The following is a 21,476-nucleotide window of genomic DNA, read 5'->3' as shown; positions in this document are numbered from 1 at the left end:
AGGCAGGAGATGGGTGCCTTGTAGAACAGCTCGTGATGTCAGTGGAGGCTTAGGTGCTGTTCAGGTAGGAATGGACACCTTGCTTGTGCAGGTGTTTGTGATGTCACAGGGTTCTGAGCCAGTGATCGGCCAGGAGCAGGAGCTGAATTTTAGTGCTGCTTGTGATGTCAGTGGTAGCTCAGGAGGTCTTCAGGTGTGAATGCACACGTGGCTTGTGCAGGTGCTGGTGATGTCACAGAGGGATAAGTCGATGATGGGGCAGGAGCAGGTGCTGGCTTGTGGAACTGCTTGTGATGTCAGTGGAGGCTCAAGTGCTCTTCAGGTAGGAATGGCCACCTTGCTTGTGCAGGTGTTTGTGAGGTCATAGTGTTCTGAGCCGGTGATAAGGCAGGAGCTGTCTTGTACAGGTGCTTGTGAAGTCACTGGTGGCTCTGGAGCTGTTCAGGTAGGAATGAAAACCTGGCTTGTGCAGGTGTTTGTGATGTCACAGGGTTCTGAGCCGATGATCAGGCAGGAGTTGCCTTGTAGATGTGCTTGTGATGTTACTGGTGGCTCAGGAGTTGTTCAGGTGTGAGTGGACACCCAGCTCGCGCAGGTGCTAGTGATACCGTAGGTGGCTGAGCCAGTGATAGGGAGGGAAGCAGAGGTTTATTGCAAAGCTGCCATTGATGTCAATTGTGGCTCAGGAGCTGTTGAGGTAGGAATGGAGACCTGGCTTGAGCAGTTGCTGGTGATGTCACAGGGGTGTGAGTAGGTGACCGGGCAGGAGCATGAGCTGGCTTGTAGAGGTGCTTGTGATGTCACTGGGGTCTCAGGAGCTGTTCATGTCGGAATGTACGTGTGGCTTGTGCAGGTTGTGATGATGTCACAGAGGGCTGAGCCGCTGATCAGGCAGGAGCAGTTGCTGAGTAGTAGAGCTGCTTGTGTTGTAGGTGGAGGCTCAAGAGGTTGTTGAGGTCGGAATGGAGACTTGGTTTGTGCAGGTGGTGTTCATCTCAGAGGGGGCTTGAAAGTGGAGAGCTCAGGAGCAGGAGCTGTGTTGTACATGTTCTTGTGAGGTCAGTGGTAGCTGAGTAGCTGTTGAGGTAGGAGTGTAGACCTGGCTTGTGGAGGTGCTGGAGATGTCCCAGGGGGCTGAGTAGTGGATGGGGCAGGAGCAGGAGCTGTATGGTAGAGCTGCTTGTGATGTCACTGGTGGCTCAGGAGCTTTTCAGGTAGGAATGCACATGTGGCTTGTGTAGTTTCTACTAATGTCACATGGGTCTGAGCAGGTGGTTGGGTAGGAGCAGTGTCTGGCTTGTAAAGGTGCTGGAGATGTCACTGGTGGCTCAGGAGATGTTCAGGTAGGAACTAACTCCAGCCTTGCGCAGGTTGTGATGATGTCACAGAGGGCCGAGCCGCTGGTTGGAGAGGAACAGTTGCTGTATAGAAGAGCTGCTTGTGATGTCACTGGTGGCTCAGGAGCTGTTCAGGTAGGAACTAACTCGAGGCTTGTGCAGGTTGTGATGATGTCACAGAGGGCTGAGCCGCTGGTTGGAGAGGAAAAGATGCTGTATAGAAGAGCTGCTTGTGATGTCACTGGTGAATCAGGAGCTGTTCAGGTAGCAATGGACATGTGTCTTGTGCAGGTGCCGGTGTAGTTTTTGGTGGCTGAGCCGGTGATGGGGCAGAAGCAGGAGTTTTCTTGTAGAGGTGCTTGTGATGTTGCTGGTGGCTCCGGAGCTGTTGAGGTAGGAATGGACACCAGGCTTGTGCTTGTCCTGATGATATCACTGGTTGCTGAGCCAGTAATAATGCAGAGACAGGAGATGTCTGGCTCGTGATGTCAGTGTAGGCGCAGGTGCTGTTCAGGTAGGAATGGACACCCATCTCGTTCAGGTGCTAGTGATACCGTAGGTGGCTGAGCCAGTGATAGGGAGGGAAGCAGGGGTTTATTGCAAAGCTGCCGTTGATGTTAATTGTGGCTCAGGAGCTGTTGAGGTAGGAGTGGAGACCTGGCTTGAGCAGTTCCTTGTAATGTCACAGGGGTGTTAGTAGGTGACCAGGCAGGAGCATGAGTTGGTTTGTAGAGGTGCTTGTGATGTCACTGGGGTCTCAGGAGCTGTTCATGTCGGAATGTACATGTGGCTTGTGCAGGTTGTGATGATGCCACAAAGGGCTGAGCCGCTGATCGGGCAGGAGCAGTTGCTGAGTAGTAGAGCTGCTTGTGATGTCAGTGGTTGCTCAAGAGGTTGTTGAGGTCGGAATGGAGACCTGGTTTGTGCAGGTGGTGTTCATCTCAGAGGGGGCTTGAAAGTGGAGAGCTCAGGAGCAGGAGCTGTGTTGTACATGTTCTTGTGAGGTCAGTGGTAGCTGAGGAGCTGTTGAGGTAGGAATGGAGACCGGGCTTGTGGAGGTGCTGGAGATGTCCCAGGGGGCTGAGTAGTGGATGGGGAAGGAGCAGGAGCTGTATGGTAGAGCTGCTTGTGATGTCACTGGTGGCTCAGGAGCTTTTCAGGTAGGAATGCACATGTGGCTTGTGTAGTTTCTGCTAATGTCACATGGGTCTGAGCAGGTGGTTGGGTAGGAGCAGTGTCTGGCTTGTAAAGGTGCTGGAGATGTCACTGGTGGCTCAGGAGATGTTCAGGTAGGAACTAACTCCAGCCTTGTGCAGGTTGTGATGATGTCACAGAGGGCCGAGCCGCTGGTTGGAGAGGAACAGTTGCTGTATGGAAGAGCTGCTTGTGATGTCACTGGTGGCTCAGGAGCTGTTCAGGTAGGAATGAACACCTGGCTTGTGCAGGTTGTGATGATTGCACAGAGGGCTGAACCGCTGGTCGGACAGGAACAGATGCTGTATAGAAGAGCTGCTTGTGATGTCACTGGTGGATCAGGAGCTGTTCAGGTAGCAATGGACATGTGTCTTGTGCAGGTGCCGGTGTAGTTTTTGGTGGCTGAGCCAGTGATCAGGCAGGAGCAGGAGTTTTCTTGTAGAGGTGCTTGTGATGTTGCTGGTGGCTCCGGAGCTGTTGAGGTAGGAATGGACACCTGGCTTGTGCTTGTCCTGACGATATCATTAGTTGCTGAGTCAGTAACAGTGTAGAGGAGAAGATGGCTTCCTTGTAGAACTGCTCGTGATGTCAGTGGTAGCTCAGGAGGTCTTCAGTGTGAATGGACACGTGGCTTTTGCAGGTGCTGGTGATGTCACAGAGGAATAAGTCGATGATGGGGCAGGAGCTTGTGCTGGCTTGTGAAACTCCTTGTGATGTCAGTGGTGGATCAGGAGCTGTTGAGGCAGGAATGGACACCGCTCTTCTGCAGGTGCTCGTGATGTCACAGGGGGCTGAGTAGGTGACCGGGCAGGATCATAAGGTGGCTTGTAGAGCAGCTTCTGATGTCACTGGTGGCTCAGGAGCTGTTCAGGTAGGAATTGGCACCTGCCTTGTGCAGGTTGTGATAATGTCACATGGGTGTGAGCAGGTGATTGGGCAGGAGCAGGAGGTGGCTTGTAAAGGTGCTCGAGATGTCACTGGTGGCTCAGGATCTGTTCAGGTAGGAATGGACACCTGGCTTGTGCAGGTGTTTGTGATGTCACAGGGTTCTGAGCCGGTGATCGGTCAGGACGTGTCTTGTAGAGGTGCTTTTGATGTCACTGGTGGCTCTGGAGCTGTTGAGGTAGGAATGAACACCTGGCTTGTGCAGGTTGCGATGATTGCACAGAGCTGTTGAGGTAGGAATGGGCACCTGGCTTGTGCAGGTATTTGTGATGTCACAGGGTTCTGAGCCAGTGATCGGGCATTAGCAGGAGCTGAAGTTTAGCGCTGCTTGTGATGTCAGTGGTAGCTCAGGAGGTCTTCAGGTGTGAATGCACACGTGGCTTGTGCAGGTGTTGGTGATGTCACAGAGGAATATGTCGATCAGGCAGGAGCAGGTGCTGGCTTGTGGAGCTGCTTGTTATGTCAGTGGAGGCTCAATTGCTGTTCAGGCACGAATGGACACCTTGCTTGTGCAGGTGTTTGTGATATCACAGGGTTCTGATCCCCTGATCGGCTGGTACTGTCTTGTAGAGGTGCTTGTGATGTTACTGGTGGCTCTGGATCTGTTCAGGTAGGAATGGACACCCAGCTCGTGCAAGTGCTGATGATACCGTAGGTGGCTGAGCTAGTGATACGCAGGGAAGCAGAGGTTTATTGCAAAGCTGCCGTTGATGTCAATTGTGGCTCAGAAGCTGTTGAGGTAGGAATGGAGACCTTGCTTGTGCAGTTGCTGGTGATGTCACAGGGGTGTGAGTAGGTGACCGGGCAGGAGCATGAGCTGGCTTGTAGAGCTGCTTGTGATGTCACTGGTATCTCAGGAGCTGTTCATGTCGGACTGTACATGTGGTTTCTGCAGGTTGTGATGATGTCACAGAGGGCTGAGCCGCTGATCAGGCAGGAGCAGTTGCTGTGTAGTAGAGCTCCTTGTGATGATAGTGGTTGCTCAAGAGGTTGTTGAGCTAGGAACGGAGACCTGGCTTGTGCAGTTGGTGGTGATGTCACAGGGGGCTGAGTAGGTTACCGGGAAGGAGCATAAGCTGGCTTGTGGATCTACTTGTGATGTTACTGGTTTCTCAGGAGCTGTTCAGGTAGGATCTAACTCCTGGCTTGTGCAGGTGCTGATAATGTCACATGGGTATGAGCAGGTGATCGGGCAGGCGCAGGATGTGGCTTGTAAACTGCTTGTGATGTCACTGGTGGCTCAGGATCTGTTCAGGTAGGAATGAACACCTGGCTTGTGCAGGTTGTGATGATTGCACAGAGGGCTGAACCGCTGGTCGTACAGGAACAGGTGCTGTATAGAAGAGCTGCTTGTGATGTCACTGGTGGATCAGGAGCTGTTTAGGTAGGAATGGACATGTGGCTTTTGCAGATGCCGGTGTAGTTTTTGGTGGCTGAGCCAGTGGTCGGGCGGGAGCAGGAGTTGTCTTGTAGAGGTGCTTGTGATATTGCTGGTGGCTCTGTAGCTGTTGAGGTAGGAATGGACACCAGGCTTGTGCTTGTCCTGATGATATCATTAGTTGCTGAGCCAGTAATAGTGCAGAGGTAGACATGGCTGGCTTGTAGAACTGCTCGTGATGTCAGTGGAGGCTTAGGTGCTGTTCAGGTAGGAATGGACACCTTACTTGTACAGGTGTTTGTGATGTCACAGGGTTCTGAGCCGGTGATCGGGCAGGAGCAAGAGCTGAATTTTAGCGCTGCTTGTGATGTCAGTGGTTGCTCAAGAGGTTGTTGAGGTCGGAATGGAGACCTGGTTTGTGCAGGTGGTGTTGATCTCAGAGGGGGCTTGAAAGTGGACAGGTCAGGAGCAGGAGCTGTGTTGTAGATCTGCTTGTGAGGTCAGTGGTAACTGAGGAGCTGTTGAGGTAGGAATGGAGACCGGGCTTGTGGAGGTGCTGGAGATGTCCCAGGGGGCTGAGTAGTGGATGGGGCAGGAGCAGGAGCTGTATGGTAGAGCTGCTTGTGATGTCACTGGTTGCTCAGGAGCTGTTCAGGTAGGAACAGAAACCTGGCTTGTGTAGTTGCTGCTAATGTCACATGGGTCTGAGCAGGTGTTCGGGCAGGAGCAGGATCTGGCTTGTTTAGGTGCTTAAGATGTCACTGGTGGCTCAGGAGATGTTCAGGTAGGAACTAACTCCAGACTTGTGCAGGTTGTGATGATGTCACAGAGGGCCGAGCCGCTGGTTGGAGAGGAACAGGTGCTGTATAGAAGAGCTGCTTGTGATGTCACTGGTGGATCAGGAGCTGTTCAGGTAGCAAAGGACATGTGGCTTGTGCAGGTGCCAGTGTAGTTTTTGGTGGCTGAGCCAGTGATGGGGCAGGAGCAGGAGTTTTCTTGTAGAGGTGCTTGTGATGTTGCTGGTGGCTCTGGAGCGGTTGAGGTAGGAATGGACACCTGGCTTGTGCTTGTCCTGATGATATCACTAGTTGCTGAGCCAGTAATAGTGCAGAGGCAGGAGATGGGTGCCTTGTAGAACTGCTCGTGTTGTCAGTGGAAGCGTAGGTGCTGTTCAGGTAGGAATGGACACCTTGCTTGTGCAGGTGTTTGTGATGTCACAGTGTTCTGAGCCGGTGATCGGGCAGGAGCTGAATTTTAGCGCTGCTTGTGATGTCAGTGGTAGCTCAGGAGGTCTTCAGGTGTGAATGCACACGTGGCTTGTGCAGGTGCTGGTGATGTCACAGAGGGATAAGTCGATGATGGGGCAGGAGCAGGTGCTGGCTTGTGGAACTGCTTGTGATGTCAGTGGTGGCTCAAGTGCTCTTCAGATATTAATGGACACCTTGCTTGTGCAGGTGTTTGTGATTTCACAGGGTTCTGAGCCGTTGATTGGGCAAGAGCTGTCTTGTAGAGGTGCTTGTGATGTTACTGGTGGCTCAGGAGTTGTTCAGGTAGGAATGGACACCCAGCTCATGCAGGTGCTGATGATACCGTAGGTGGCTGAGCCAGTGATATGGAGGGAAGCAGAGGTTTATTGCAAAGCTGTCATTGATGTCAGTTGTGGCTCAGGAGCTGCTGAGGTAGGAATGGAGACCTGGCTTATGCAGTTGCTGGTGATGTCACAGGGGTGTGAGTAGGTGACCGGGCAGGAACAGGATCTTTCTTGTAGAGCTTTTGTGATGTCACTGGTGTCTCAGGAGCTGTTCATGTTGGAATGTACATGTGGCTTGTGCAGGTTGTGATGATGTCACAGAGGGCTGAGCCGCTGATCAGGCAGGAGCAGTTGCTGAGTAGTAGAGCTGCTTGTGATGTCAGTGGAGGCTCGAGAGGTTGTTGAGGTCGGAATGGAGACCTGGTTTGTGCAGGTGGTGTTGATCTCAGAGGGGGCTTAAAAGTGGACAGGGCAGGAGCAGGAGCCGTGTTGTAGATCTGCTTGTCATGTCAGTGGTAGCTGTTCTGGTAGGAACTGACACCTGGCTTGTGCAGGTGCTGATAATGTCACATGGGTCTGAGCAGGTGATCGGGCAGGAGCAGGATCTGACTTGCAAAGGTGCTGGAGATGTCACTGGTGGCTCAGGACCTGTTCAGGTAGGAATGAACACCTGGCTTGTGCAGGTTGTGATGATTGCACAGGGGGCTGAACCGCTGGTCGTACAGGAACAGGTGCTGTATAGAAGAGCTGCTTGTGATGTCACTGGTGGATCAGGAGCTGTTCAGGTAGCAATGGACATGTGTCTTGTGCAGGTGCTAGTGTAGTTTTTGGTGGCTGAGCCAGTGATCAGGCAGGAGCAGGAGTTTTCTTGTAGAGGTGCTTGTGATGTTGCTGGTGGCTCCGGAGCTGTTGAGGTAGGAATGGACACCAGGCTTGTGCTTGTCCTGATGATATCATTAGTTGCTGAGTCAGTAACAGTGTAGAGGAGAAGATGGCTTCCTTGTAGAACTGCTCGTGATGTCAGTGGTAGCTCAGGAGGTCTTCAGGTGTGAATGGACACGTGGCTTTTGCAGGTGCTGGTGATGTCACAGAGGAATAAGTCGATGATGGGGCAGGAGCTCGTGCTGGCTTGTGGAACTCCTTGTGATGTCAGTGGTGGCACAGGAGCTGTTGAGGTAGGAATGGAGACCTTGCTTGTGCAGTTGCTGGTGATGTCATAGGGGTGTGAGTAGGTGACCGGGCAGGAGCATGAGCTGGCTTGTAGAGCTGCTTCTGATGTCACTGGTATCTCAGGAGCTGTTCATGTCGGAATGTACATGTGGTTTCTGCAGGTTGTGATGATGTCACAGAGGGCTGAGCCGCTGATCAGGCAGGAGCAGTTGCTGTGTAGTAGAGCTCCTTGTGATGATAGTGGTTGCTCAAGAGGTTGTTGAGCTAGGAACGGAGACCTGGCTTGTGCAGTTGGTGGTGATGTCACAGGGGGCTGAGTAGGTTACCGGGAAGGAGCATAAGCTGGCTTGTGGATCTACTTGTGATGTTACTGGTTTCTCAGGAGCTGTTCAGGTAGGATCTAACTCCTGGCTTGTGCAGGTGCTGATAATGTCACATGGGTATGAGCAGGTGATCGGGCAGGTGCAGGATGTGGCTTGTAAACTGCTTGTGATGTCACTGATGGCTCAGGAGCTGTTCATGTAGGAATGGAGACCAGGCCTGTGCAGGTACTAATGACATCATTTGTGGCTGAGCCAGTGATTGGGAGGGAGGGGGAGCTGGCATGTGGAACTCCTTGTGATGTCAGTGGTAGATCAGGAGCTGTTGAGGTAGGAATGGACACCTCTCTTGTTCAGTTGCTGGTGATGTCACAGGGGCTGAGTATGTTACCGGGCAGGAGCATAAGCTGGCTTGAAGAGCAGCTTCTGATGTCACTGGTGGCTCAGGAGCTGTTCAGGTAGGATCTAACTCCTGGCTTGTGCAGGTGCTGATAATGTCACATGTGTCTGAGCTGGTGATCGGGCAGGAGCACGATCTGGCTTGTAAAGGTGCTGGAGATGTCACTGGTGGCTCAGGATCTGTTCAGGTAGGAATGAACACCTGGCTTGTGCAGGTTGTGATGATTGCACAGAGGGCTGAGCCGCTGGTCGTACAGGAACAGGTGCTGTATAGAAGAGCTGCTTGTGATGTCACTGGTGGATCAGGAGCTGTTCAGGTAACAATGGACTTGTGTCTTGTGCAGGTGCTAGTGTAGTTTTTGGTGGCTGAGCCAGTGATCAGGCAGGAGCAGGAGTTTTCTTGTGGAGGTGCTTGTGATGTTGCTGGTGGCTCCGGAGCTGTTGAGGTAGGAATGGACACCTGGCTTGTGCTTGTCCTGATGATATCATTAGTTGCTGAGTCAGTAACAGTGTAGAGGAGAAGATGGCTTCCTTGTAGAACTGCTCGTGATGTCAGTGGTAGCTCAGGAGGTCTTCAGTGTGAATGGACACGTGGCTTTTGCAGGTGCTGGTGATGTCACAGAGGAATAAGTCGATGATGGGGCAGGAGCTTGTGCTGGCTTGTGGAACTCCTTGTGATGTCAGTGGTGGCACAGGAGCTGTTGAGGTAGGAATGGACACCGCTCTTCTGCAGGTGCTCGTGATGTCACAGGGGGCTGAGTAGGGGATGGGGCAGGATCATAAGCTGGCTTGTAGAGCTGCTTCTGATGTCACTGGTGGCTCAGGAGCTGTTCAGGTAGGAACTGACACCTGCCTTGTGCAGGTTGTGATAATGTCACATGGGTGTGAGCAGGTGATTGGCCAGGAGCAGGAGCTGAAGTTTAGCGCTGCTTGTGATGTCAGTGGTAGCTCAGGAGGTCTTCAGGTGTGAATGCACACGTGTCTTGTGCAGGTGTTGGTGATGTCACAGAGGAATACGTCGATGATCGGCCAGGAGCAGGAGCTGAAGTTTAGCGCTGCTTGTGATGTCAGTGGTAGCTCAGGAGGTCTTCAGGTGTGAATGCACACGTGTGTTGTGCAGGTGTTGGTGATGTCACAGAGGAATACGTCGATGATCAGGCAGGAGCAGGTGCTGGCTTGTGGAGCTGCTTGTTATGTCAGTGGAGGCTCAATTGCTGTTCAGGCACGAATGGACACCTTGCTTGTGCAGGTGTTTGTGATATCACAGGGTTCTGATCCTGTGTGATCGGGCTGGAGCTGTCTTGTAGAGGTGCTTGTGATGTTACTGGTGGCTCTGGATCTGTTCAGGTAGGAATGGACACCCAGCTCGTGCAAGTGCTGATGATACCGTAGGTGGCTGAGCTAGTGATACGCAGGGAAGCAGAGGTTTATTGCAAAGCTGCCGTTGATGTCAATTGTGGCTCAGGAGCTGTTGAGGTAGGAATGGAGACCTTGCTTGTGCAGTTGCTGGTGATGTCACAGGGGTGTGAGTAGGTGACCGGGCAGGAGCATGAGCTGGCTTGTAGAGCTGCTTCTGATGTCACTGGTATCTCAGGAGCTGTTCATGTCGGACTGTACATGTGGTTTCTGCAGGTTGTGATGATGTCACAGAGGGCTGAGCCGCTGATCAGGCAGGAGCAGTTGCTGTGTAGTAGAGCTCCTTGTGATGATAGTGGTTGCTCAAGAGGTTGTTGAGCTAGGTACGGAGACCTGGCTTGTGCAGTTGGTGGTGATGTCACAGGGGGCTGAGTAGGTTACCGGGAAGGAGCATAAGCTGGCTTGTGGATCTACTTGTGATGTTACTGGTTTCTCAGGAGCTGTTCAGGTAGGATCTAACTCCTGGCTTGTGCAGGTGCTGATAATGTCACATGGGTATGAGCAGGTGATCGGGCAGGAGCACGATCTGACTTGTAAAGGTGCTGGAGATGTCACTGGTGGCTCAGGACCTGTTCAGGTAGGAATGAACATCTGGCTTGTGCAGGTTGTGATGATTGCACAGAGGGCTGAACCGCTGGTCGGACAGGAACAGGTGGTGTATAGAAGAGCTGCTTGTGATGTCAGTTGTGGATCAGGAGCTGTTCAGGTAGCAATGGACATGTGTCTTGTGCAGGTGCCGGTGTAGTTTTTGGTGGCTAAGCCAGTGATGGGGCAGGAGCAGGAGTTTTCTTGTAGAGGTGCTTGTGATGTTGCTGGTGGCTCCGGAGCGGTTGAGGTAGGAATGGACACCAGGCTTGTGCTTGTCCTGATGATATCACTAGTTGCTGAGCCAGTAATAGTGCAGAGGCAGGAGATGGGTGCCTTGTAGAACTGCTCGTGTTGTCAGTGGAGGCGTAGGTGCTGTTCAGGTAGGAATGGACACCTTGCTTGTGCAGGTGTTTGTGATGTCACAGTGTTCTGAGCCGGTGATCGGGCAGGAGCTGAATTTTAGTGCTGCTTGTGATGTCAGTGGTAGCTCAGGAGGTCTTCAGGTGTGAATACACACGTGGCTTGTGCAGGTGCTGGTGATGTCACAGAGGGATAAGTCGATGATGGGGCAGGAGCAGGTGCTGGCTTGTGGAACTGCTTGTGATGTCAGTGGTGGCTCAAGTGCTCTTCAGATATTAATGGACACCTTGCTTGTGCAGGTGTTCGTGATGTCACAGGGTTCTGAGCCGTTGATTGGGCAAGAGCTGTCTTGTAGAGGTGCTTGTGATGTTACTGGTGGCTCAGGAGTTGTTCAGGTAGGAATGGACACCCAGCTCATGCAGGTGCTGATGATACCGTAGGTGGCTGAGCCAGTGATATGGAGGGAAGCAGAGGTTTATTGCAAAGCTGTCATTGATGTCAGTTGTGGCTCAGGAGCTGCTGAGGTAGGAATGGAGACCTGGCTTATGCAGTTGCTGGTGATGTCACAGGGGTGTGAGTAGGTGACCGGGCAGGAACAGGATCTTTCTTGTAGAGCTTTTGTGATGTCACTGGTGTCTCAGGAGCTGTTCATGTCGGAATGTACATGTGGCTTGTGCAGGTTGTGATGATGTCACAGAGGGCTGAGCCGCTGATCAGGCAAGAGCAGTTGCTGAGTAGTAGAGCTGCTTGTGATGTCAGTGGAGGCTCGAGAGGTTGTTGAGGTCGGAATGGAGACCTGGTTTGTGCAGGTGGTGTTGATCTCAGAGGGGGCTTAAAAGTGGACAGGGCAGGAGCAGGAGCTGTGTTGTAGATCTGCTTGTCATGTCAGTGGTAGCTGTTCAGGTAGGAACTGACGCCTGGCTTGTGTAGTTGCTGCTAATGTCACATGGGTCTGAGCAGGTGATCGGGCAGGAGCAGGATCTGACTTGTAAAGGTGCTGGAGATGTCACTGGTGGCTCAGGACCTGTTCAGGTAGGAATGAACACCTGGCTTGTGCAGGTTGTGATGATTGCACAGAGGGCTGAACCGCTGGTCGTACAGGAACAGGTGCTGTATAGAAGAGCTGCTTGTGATGTCACTGGTGGATCAGGAGCTGTTCAGGTAACAATGGACATGTGTCTTGTGCAGGTGCCGGTGTAGTTTTTGGTGGCTGAGCCAGTGATCAGGCAGGAGCAGGATTTTTCTTGTAGAGGTGCTTGTAATGTTGCTGGTGGCTCCGGAGCGGTTGAGGTAGGAATGGACACCTGGCTTGTGCTTGTCCTGATGATATCATTAGTTGCTGAGTCAGTAACAGTGTAGAGGAGAAGTTGGCTTCCTTGTAGAACTGCTCGTGTTGTCAGTGGTAGCTCAGGAGGTCTTCAGGTGTGAATGGACACGTGGCTTTTGCAGGTGCTGGTGATGTCACAGAGGAATAAGTCGATGATGGGGCAGGAGCTTGTGCTGGCTTGTGGAACTCCTTGTGATGTCAGTGGTGGATCAGGAGCTGTTGAGGTAGGAATGGACACCGCTCTTCTGCAGGTGCTCGTGATGTCACAGGGGGCTGAGTAGGGGATGGGGCAGGATCATAAGCTGGCTTGTAGAGCTGCTTCTGATGTCACTGGTGGCTCAGGAACTGTTCAGGTAGGAACTGACACCTGCCTTGTGCAGGTTGTGATAATGTCACATGGGTGTGAGCAGGTGATCGGCCAGGAGCAGGAGCTGAAGTTCAGCGCTGCTTGTGATGTCAGTGGTAGCTCAGGAGGTCTTCAGGTGTGAATGCACACGTGTGTTGTGCAGGTGTTGGTGATGTCACAGAGGAATACGTCGATGATCAGGCAGGAGCAGGTGCTGGCTTGTGGAGCTGCTTGTTATGTCAGTGGAGGCTCAATTGCTGTTCAGGCACGAATGGACACCTTGCTTGTGCAGGTGTTTGTGATATCACAGGGTTCTGATCCCGTGATCGGGCTGGAGCTGTCTTGTAGAGGTGCTTGTGATGTTACTGGTGGCTCTGGATCTGTTCAGGTAGGAATGGACACCCAGCTCGTGCAAGTGCTGATGATACCATAGGTGGCTGAGCTAGTGATACGGAGGGAAGCAGAGGTTTATTGCAAAGCTGCCGTTGATGTCAATTGTGGCTCAGGAGCTGTTGAGTTAGGAATGGAGACCTTGCTTGTGCAGTTGCTGGTGATGTCACAGGGGTGTGAGTAGGTGACCGGGCAGGAGCATGAGCTGGCTTGTAGAGCTGCTTCTGATGTCACTGGTATCTCAGGAGCTGTTCATGTCGGAATGTACATGTGGTTTCTGCAGGTTGTGATGATGTCACAGAGGGCTGAGCCGCTGATCAGGCAGGAGCAGTTGCTGTGTAGTAGAGCTCCTTGTGATGATAGTGGTTGCTCAAGAGGTTGTTGAGCTAGGAACGGAGACCTGGCTTGTGCAGTTGGTGGTGATGTCACAGGGGGCTGAGTAGGTTACCGGGAAGGAGCATAAGCTGGCTTGTGGATCTACTTGTGATGTTACTGGTTTCTCAGGAGCTGTTCAGGTAGGATCTAACTCCTGGCTTGTGCAGGTGCTGATAATGTCACATGGGTATGAGCAGGTGATTGGGCAGGCGCAGGACGTGGCTTGTAAACTGCTCGTGATGTCACTGGTGGCTCAGGAGCTGTTCATGTAGGAATGGAGACCAGGCCTGTGCATGTACTAATGACATCATTTGTGGCTGAGCCAGTGATCGGGAGGGAGGGGGAGCTGGCATGTGGAACTCCTTGTGATGTCAGTGGTGGATCAGGAGCTGTTGAGGTAGGAATGGACACCTCTCTTGTTCAGTTGCTGGTGATGTCACAGGGGCTGAGTATGTTACCGGGCAGGAGCATAAGCTGGCTTGAAGAGTAGCTTATGATGTCACTGGTGGCTCAGGAGCTGTTTAGGTAGGATCTAACTCCTGGCTTGTGCAGGTGCTGATAATGTCACATGTGTCTGAGCTGGTGATCGGGCAGGAGCACGATCTGGCTTGTAAAGGTGCTGGAGATGTCACTGGTGGCTCAGGATCTGTTCATGTAGCAATGATGACCTGGCTTGTGCAGGTGCCGTTGATCTCAGAGGGGGCTTGAAAGTGGACAGGGCTGGAGCAGGAGCTGTGTTGTAGAGCTCCTTGTGATGTCAGTTGTAGCTCAGGAGGTGTTGAGGTAGGAATGGAGACCTGGCTTGTGCAGTTGGTGGTGATGTCACAGGGGGCTGAGTAGGTTACCGGGAAGGAGCATAAGCTGGCTTGTGGATCTCCTTGTGATGTCACTGGTGTCTCAGAAGCTGTTCAGTTAGGAACTGACACTTGGCTTGCGCAGGTGCTGATAATGTCACATGGGTATGAGCAGGTGATCAGGCAGGCGCAGGATGTGGCTTGTAAAGGTGCTGGAGATGTCACTGGTGGCTATGGAGCTGAAGAGGTAGGAATGGAGACCTGGCTTCAGGTTGTGATGTTGTCACAGAGGGCTGAGCTGCTGGTCGAGCAGGAACAGGTGCTGTATAGAAGAGCTGCTTGTGATGTCAGTGGTGGATCAGGAGCTCTTCAGGTATCAATGGACACGTGTCTTGTGCAGGTGCCGGCGTAGTTGTTGGTGGCTGAACCAGTGATCGGGCAGGAGCAGGAGTTTTCTTGTAGAGGTGCTCGTGATGCTGCTGGTGGCTCTGTAGATGTTGAGGTAGAAATGCACACCTGCCTTGTGCTTGTGCTGATGATATCATTAGTTGCTGAGCCAGTAATAGTGCAGAGGCAGGAGATGGCTGCCTTGTAGAACTGCTCGTGATGTCAGTGGAGGCTTAGGTGCTGTTCAGGTAGGAACGGACACCTTGCTTGTGCAGGTGTTTGTGATGTCACAGGGTTCTGATCCAGTGATCGGGCAGCAGCTGCCATGTAGAGGTGCTTGTGATGTTACTGGTGGCTCAGGATTTCTTGAGGTAGGAAAGGACACCCAGCTCATGCAGGTGCTGATGATACCGTTGGTGGCTGAGCCAGTGATACGGAGGGAAGCAGAGGTTTATTGCATAGCTGCCGTTGATGTCAATTGTGGCTCAGAAGCTGTTGAGGTAGGAATGGAGACCTTGCTTGTGCAGTTGCTGGTGATGTCACAGGGGTGTGAGTAGGTGACCGGGCAGGAGCATGAGCTGGCTTGTAGAGGTGCTTGTGATGTCACTGGTGTCTCAGGAGCTGTTCATGTCGGAATGTACATGTGGCTTGTGCAGGTTGTGATGATGTCACAGAGGGCTGAGCCGCTGATCAGGCAGGAGGAGTTGTTGTGTAGTAGAGCTGCTTGTGATGTCAGTGGTTGCTCAAGAGGTTGTTGAGGTAGGGATGGAGACCTGGTTTGTGCAGGTGGTGTTCATCTCAGAGGGGGCTTAAAAGTGGACAGGGTAGAGGCAGGAGCTGTGTTGTAGGGCTGGTTGTGATGTCAGTGTAGCTGAGGAGCTGTGGAGGTAGGAGTGTAGACCTGGCTTGTGGAGGTGCTGGAGATGTCCCAGGGGGCTGAGTAGTGGATGGGGCAGGAGCAGGAGCTGACTGGCAGAGCTGCTTGTGATGTCACTGGTGGCTCTGGAGCTGTTCAGGTAGGAATGTACATGTGGCTTTTTCAGGTGCTGCTGTAGTCTTTGGTTGCTGAGCAAGTGATCAGGCAAGAGCAAGAGCTGTATTGTAGAGCTGCTTCTGATGTCACTGGTGGCTCAAGAGCTGTTCAAGTAGGAATTCACACCTGGCTTTTGCAGGTGCTAATGTAAACTTTAGTGGCTAAGCCAGTAATCGGGAAGGAGGTGGAGCTGGCTTGTGGAACTCCTTGTGATGTCAATTGTGGATCAGGAGCTGTTGAGGTAGGAATGGACACCTCTCTTATTCAGTTGCTGGTGATGTCACAGGGGCTGAGTATGTTACTGGGCTAGAGCATAAGCTGGCTTGTAAAGCTGCTTGTGATGTCACTGGTGGCTCAGGAGCTGTTCAGGTAGGAACTAACTCCTGCCTTGTGCAGGTGCTGCTAATGTCACATGGGTCTGAGCTGGTGATCGGGCAGGAACAGGATCTGTTTTTTTTAGGTGTTTGAGATGTCACTGGTGGCTCAGGAGCTGTTCACGTGGGAACTGACACCTGGCTTGTGCAGGTTGTGATGATGTCACAGAGGGATTAACCGCTGGTCGGACAGGAACAGGTGCTGTATAGAAGAGCTGCTTGTGATGTCACTGGTGGCTCAGAAGCTGCTAAGGTAGGAATGGACACCTGGCTTGTGCTTGTCCTGATGAAATCATTAGTTGCTGAGTCACTAATAGTGCAGACTAGAAGATGGCTGGCTTGTAGAACTGCTCGTGATGTCAGTGGTAGCTCAGGAAGTCTTCAGGTGTGAATGGACACGTGGCTTGTGCAGGTGCTGGTGATGTCACAGAGGGATAAGGCGATGATGGTGCAGGAACTTGTGCTGGCTTGTGGAACTACTTGTGATGTCAGTGGAGGCTCAAGTGCTCTTCAGGTAGGAATGGACACGTGGCTGGTGCCGGTGTTTGTGATGTCACAGGGTTCTGATCCCGTGATCAGGTAGGAACTGTCTTGTAGAGGTGCTTGTGATGTTACTGTTGGCTCAGGAGCTGTTCATGTAGGAATGGAGACCTGCCTTGTGCAGGTGCTAATGACATCATTAGTGGCTTAGCCAGAGATCAGGAGAGAATTGGAGCTGGCTTGTGGAACTCCTTGTGATGTCAGTGGTGGATCAGGAGCTGTTGAGGTAGGAATGGACACCGCTCTTCTGCAGGTGCTCGTGATGTCACAGTGGTCTGAGTAGGTTACCGTGCAGGAGCATAAGCTGGCTTGTAGAGCCTCTTGTGATGTCACTGGTGGCTCAGTAGCTGTTCAGGTAGGAAATAACTCTAGGCTTGTGCAGGTTGTGATGATGTCACAGAGGGCTGAGCTACTGATCGGACAGGAACAGGTGCTGTATAGAAGAGCTGCTTGTAATGTCACTGGTGACTCAGGAGTTGTTGAGATAGTAATGGACAGCTGGCTTGTGCTTCTCCTGTTAAAATCATTAGTTGCTTAATTAGTAATAGTGCAGAGGAGAAAATGGCTGGCTTGTAGTGTTGCAGCGGCGTGAAGGACTCGACCAATATGATCCATAACAGTCCACTTCATTAGCAGAGAATCTGGATTATATAGACAGCACTCGATTATGATTAGTCACTATACATAAATACTCTATACAGCACTCAGTTATGATTGGTCACTATACATAAAACATCTATCAAGAAAACTCCTGGGCTACATAAACAGTACTCAACTATGATTGGTCATTATTCATAGAACGACTGTTTACCTGCAGCTGGCCTGAGAATGACTGTCTTTCCCACAGCCAGCCTGGGAAATGTCTGTTTCTCTTCAGCTGGCCTGATAGTGGCCTTGAGGCCTGTGCTGCTTGAAGCTTGTGGTGCTACAAACCGATCAAGTCCATAACAGAGTGTCTGGGTTGCTCACAATATGTCCTTGTTCTTCCAGAAACCTTACAAATCCCCCTTTTTGTTTTTGAGCAACCCAGATACCATTAAACATCTTCTTAACCAGCTTTATGGCACAACTTATCAAACATCCAAAAATGCCTAGCACGATCAGAATTGTAACTAGCATCACTATTTCCTGTTTGACCAGATCCAATACCAACTGATGCCCAGGTGACTGAGCCAGTCTGTTAATCTTGACTCTACCTTTATAGCATTAAAATTTTTGCGTAACTCACTCAATTGTTGATGTAATGATTTTGAGTAGCCACACAAATTCATACAACACATTCCTTCAAAATCTTCACAGCCATGTCCTTGTGCTAAAAGTAACAATCAATTGCCACATGATTTTGTAAAGTGGCGTGTTTAACCAAATCAACATCTAAAAACAAACTACTTAAGGCCTAAGAAGTAACATTAGTCTTCTTGGTTAATCTACATTCCAATTCCTTCGGGGTAGCTAGAGCCTGAAAGGCTGCAATCCTGGGAGCTAAAAATGATGCAAAGATTATTTCACCACTATTCCAAAATCTGATGTTGCCTTTGCAATCTGAGGTAAAAGCATGAATTGCTCTCTTCCCTCGGTATCGTGTATTTCAGTGGCCAATTATCATGATCTGATTTGGTGTTAAAAGCGATAATCTCCCTAGACTACAGGGACCTTCCTTTATATGGGATGGGATGGACGGCTAAGCATGGTCCTTACAAATGATAAATACTCTATGGTGTAAAGCAAGTGGTTGATTAATCGATTTGGATATGCTCAATGTATTAACGCTCCATGTGTTTGATTTCTCCCTGTATAGCTAACAAACAAACAAAAATCCTTTGGTATGGAGTCAAGTAACTCTATCTCTTGAGGCTCTAACTGGGCCAACGGCGGTTGAACAGTCCATAGGTCCCACATATCAGTGGCCGTGCCGTTGTTTGGGAGGACCACACTGGTCAGTGCCGGTGGTATGGGCCATGCATCTAAAGGGACACCAACAAGTCATGTGGAAAAGGGGGTTCCCTGGAGATGCTATGGACAGGCAAAGCGAATCTGGTCTTGTCAGGTCTGCTAGCGTGAGCCACACACTCATTTTGGTTGCAGTGGCACCCATACTGCTTGTATACACCCAATCAAGCTTAAGAGGATCGTTATCATTTCCATCTTATATACCGGTCTGTGTTACAGCAAGACAGCGGATTGAATAGATCTTACTTACGGTATCGATTCTTCCACAGTGAATGCACAATGGTGTTAAGGTACGATTCAGACAAAAGTGTTGATTACCATTAAAATAAATTAAATGCCTTTTACAAAATATATCATGTGCAATAATATATCTACAACAGCGCTTACAGACTAAACGTATAGACACCTGCGGCTTAGCGAGGCCTGATACTCCAGTCTCAAATGAATCACTCCCCATCAAACAGTGTGTTATCACTCAAAATATCTTCCGATGCTTCAGCAGGCGCTTCAGGGTCTTTCGTGGTTGCCTGTTGCTTGTCTAGCGCTGGCTTAATGCACTTCGCTGGGAACCATTTAGGTCCTACATCTGTGGAAACACAAGCATACTCGTGCCCCCACATTAATAGTTCCCATGGCATTGTCCAAGCTCCCGATTGCAAATCCCATGCCAGCGCCTTTGCCTTAGGCCGCATATCAGCATTCTGTAATGACAGAAAATGAGTTAGGATAGGAGGCGATTCTCGAGACGCCGGAAGCGTTAGGTGGTTCCAGCTGAACACGGTTTTGTGCAGACGATCATGTACCCGGACATTAGTTCCTGGGAACTTTCTGTCCCGATCAGGCAGCTATATTGCACGAGGGCCTCTGTTCTAATTCTGTCCAATCTGTAGCCATATCACACTCCAGGTCAACAGATGAGTTTGCTGCTGCTGCTGCTGCTGAGGTTGCGCTGCCCATGCACTGGCTGGCAGTACACAACTGCTGTTTTTTAACTCCTGGTCATGTACTTGGCTCCATCAGCACATCCACAAGTCCTGTTTACTTCAGCATTTTTCTCTTCTGTTTGTTACAGCAACCTGCTTTTATCCCGTTCCTCTACATCTCCCCCGTTTTTATTTAATGAGTTTAAAGCAAGCTCTAAGTTGACATGCGTAAGCATCATTATTGGCATTATGGTTCAGTAACAGCCCTGTTACAGTGTAATACTAAAAACAAACATAAGAACACAGTGTTAATAAAAGGACATATTGCTCGAGTGAATACCTTATATACTAATACAACAGTTACTAAAGCCAATCAGCTTCGGAGTCGTGGCTTTGCGAATGCCAATTCACAGGTGCTGTTTTCCAGGATCTTTTGCAGCTGGATGTGTGAAAACAGCTTATCTCCTGAGAACAGAAAAGGGAGGTGCAGGACGCGCTGATCTTTCAGGGTCATGAGACAGTGCTGTTCTGTCTCTAATTATATGGTTTTTCCACATCTCCCCCTTTTTTGTTTAGCCAGACGCTGTTGATGATAAGAGGTGACATAATTTGGCCTTTACCTTGCTACCACTTTCTCAGAGGCCCACACAAACTACAATACTAAAAAAAAACCACCCAGACATAAGAACACAAATGGTAATAGAAGACATAGAGATGTGAAGTGCATACCATAACTTTCTGGGTGTAAAGAAAGATCAAATTAACCTCAGAATGATCCGTATTGATGGCATATCTTTCACCTAGCATATGGGTGTAGACTGATTTACTTGCATCCAATTTTCTTCCTGTGTGGATGGTGGGACCGAAGCACCGCCTGACCATAACATATCATTATTGTCAGTCGAAATAACAGTGTATCAACAATATGAGCTCAGTAAATTTGCACTTGGGTTATAGGTATACTTTTCACACATACAAACATCCATAACATTCAGTATTGGCTATCCATATTAATCACCTAGGTTAAGATCAATGTATCTAGAAGCATGACTCATTAACTATATAGGTTTAAATTAATGTACATAAAAGCGTAAATCTGCAGACATCAGCACATTTATTCCCTGCTGCATCAAATGTTTCCGAAGTCCCAATAAATCAGAGTCCAAACACAACAGTCTGAAGTCAAAAACTAGAAATAATCAATACCTGCAGAACTTACCAAACCGGAAGACACAAAACAGTTACTTAGTCCAGACAAATCCGTTAGATCACAGAAACCAAATAAATCCATCAGATCACATAAATAGAAACACTATGACAAAAAACACATAAAATCACACAATCATAGTCGCGACCACACACTCACAGGTACACCAAGTTTTCAACATAAATCCAAATATTGCAAAGAGTTATGAACAGACAAGGACTTACAATATTATTCAACATTTAACAGACAAATTCCCAAGCGTCAGTTTCAGGAAGAGTACTGTCTTTTCAATTCTGTTTTAGGAAGGGTACTTTTACTTCTCCCCAGGGATATAGCCTAATGCTGTGAAGCTTTCACTACGACTAACAGGTAGGTAACAAAGAACTATACTGGAGGAATGCTTTTGTTTTATTAATGATCCGTACTCAGAAGTTTTTGGTCCAGGGATCAGAGGTTCTCCCCAAGAATCCCTCGGTGCCAGCTGGAGGTCCTGCGATCCCTTGGACCACTGATGTTCTAGAGCAGGGTCCTACCTGGATACCCAAAATCTATTACTAGAAAGCAGCAAAATAATTAACTTTCTAAAACTTAATTTTGGAGTTCTAGAAAGCAAGCATTCTTTACTGCAGTACTGAACACACAGGGGATAGTTCTACCCAAATGTGTGTACCGAAAAGACACTCCTACTAGATATTTATGCCATGTTAACATACATAATCATTGCATTTCAGAGCAGTGGTTAATGCTTTTGTGGCCGTATGATACCAAAAGATCCATTCCAGAGTCTTCAGCTCCTGCGCATTAACACACAACCGACCTAAAAGAGTATAAGGCTGGGAGAAAAAACAACCCATAAATTACAAGTTTGTTGGTAAATTGACATTAATTCTGGAGGTAAAGGCAATTGCAATTTTATCTGAAACTTTTTGTAAGACAGTTTTTGCTTTTGGCATCGATCTTCGGGAAAATAACAAATCTGAGTCCCTTTTAACAAGTTAAATAGAGGTGACAACTCTTCACTCGTGATGCAAATATTTTTACCTTTCAACAGAGTGAACATCATCATCTAGAAAGGCCATCTGACCCCTGGAAAGACAACAAAGTCCAGCCGGTTAAGATGGTTCTTGCCGCGCCGCTTCTGGTTAGGGCCGGGCCAGGGCAGCGTGCTGGGATTGTGGGGGGGGGTGGGAGG

This window comes from Opisthocomus hoazin, chromosome 15 (genome assembly GCF_030867145.1).
Source record: "Opisthocomus hoazin isolate bOpiHoa1 chromosome 15, bOpiHoa1.hap1, whole genome shotgun sequence".
NCBI classification, from domain to species: domain Eukaryota; kingdom Metazoa; phylum Chordata; class Aves; order Opisthocomiformes; family Opisthocomidae; genus Opisthocomus; species Opisthocomus hoazin.
The sequence above is the reverse complement of the archived record's forward strand: the minus strand, read 5'-3'. Positions refer to the sequence as shown.